Below are 937 nucleotides of genomic sequence, written 5' to 3' on the forward strand. Positions count from 1 at the left end.
GGGGGAGAGAGTTGGGTGTAAAGGGGTTGGGGTTGGGGTGATCTAGTGCGCCGTATTGTATTCGGTTTGGTCTGTCGGGGAGAGGTGGAGGAGGGGTGAGGGGCGAGGGGTGTAGGCATGAGGTCGGGGCTGGTTCCGGGTGGTTTGTTTCCGTCGCAGCCGCGAGGTGGGCGGAACAGCGTGGCGATGGCAATAGCAGCTGCCCGCCCCGCCCCGCCCCGCCACCACCTATGATCAAACATCCCGCGCGCCATACTGCGCAGCGCGTTGCGCCGTGTTCGGGCCGAGGCCGTTCTAACGAGGCGAACAGGTGGAGGCCAAGCCGACCGGGACCCCCGATAAGAGCGGGGTCCCGCTCCGCCCCCTCCGCTACGCCCCTTAATTGCCTCTCTATTCACTTCCCGGGCGTCCGTCACGTTACCGTCTACCAAAGAAAATGCTCATTTATTTTAATAAAGTTATTGAAATAATAAAGCGCCTTTGTTACGTAAGCCTCTCTGGCGGAGACAAAGGCCATGGCCGTCCCTTCGGCAGGGCCGTCGCACCGTCAGCGTGTCAGCGACCAGGAGGGCCAAGACCAGCGCAGAGCGCCTGCAGCTTAGGCAGCCGCCGGCCGCGCGGGCGGGCGTGCCCGGCGGGTCTGCCTACCCACCGATGTGCAGGGGCTCCGCTGGGCTCCGCTGGGCTAGGTCGGCCAGCTCCGCCGGGCTCCGCTGGGCTCCCCCCGCCTGCGCCTGGACCAGTGCATGTGATTGCGGGTCTGAAATAGATTTTTACTACGCGGCGCTGGTGGCGCTGCGTGCCGCGCTGAGGATGTGTGCGGGGCGGTTCGGCGAGGCATAAGGTTATATGTGCCGCAGCCGCGCCGCCGCAACAGTTCGATACGACGACGTGGCCATCGCGCGGCGTAGTAGTTCCCCTCCCCCCTCGCCTACCC

The sequence above is a fragment of the Frankliniella occidentalis genome, unplaced genomic scaffold (genome assembly GCF_000697945.3).
Source record: "Frankliniella occidentalis isolate FOCC.00 unplaced genomic scaffold, Focc_3.1 Scaffold111, whole genome shotgun sequence".
NCBI lineage: Eukaryota > Metazoa > Arthropoda > Insecta > Thysanoptera > Thripidae > Frankliniella > Frankliniella occidentalis.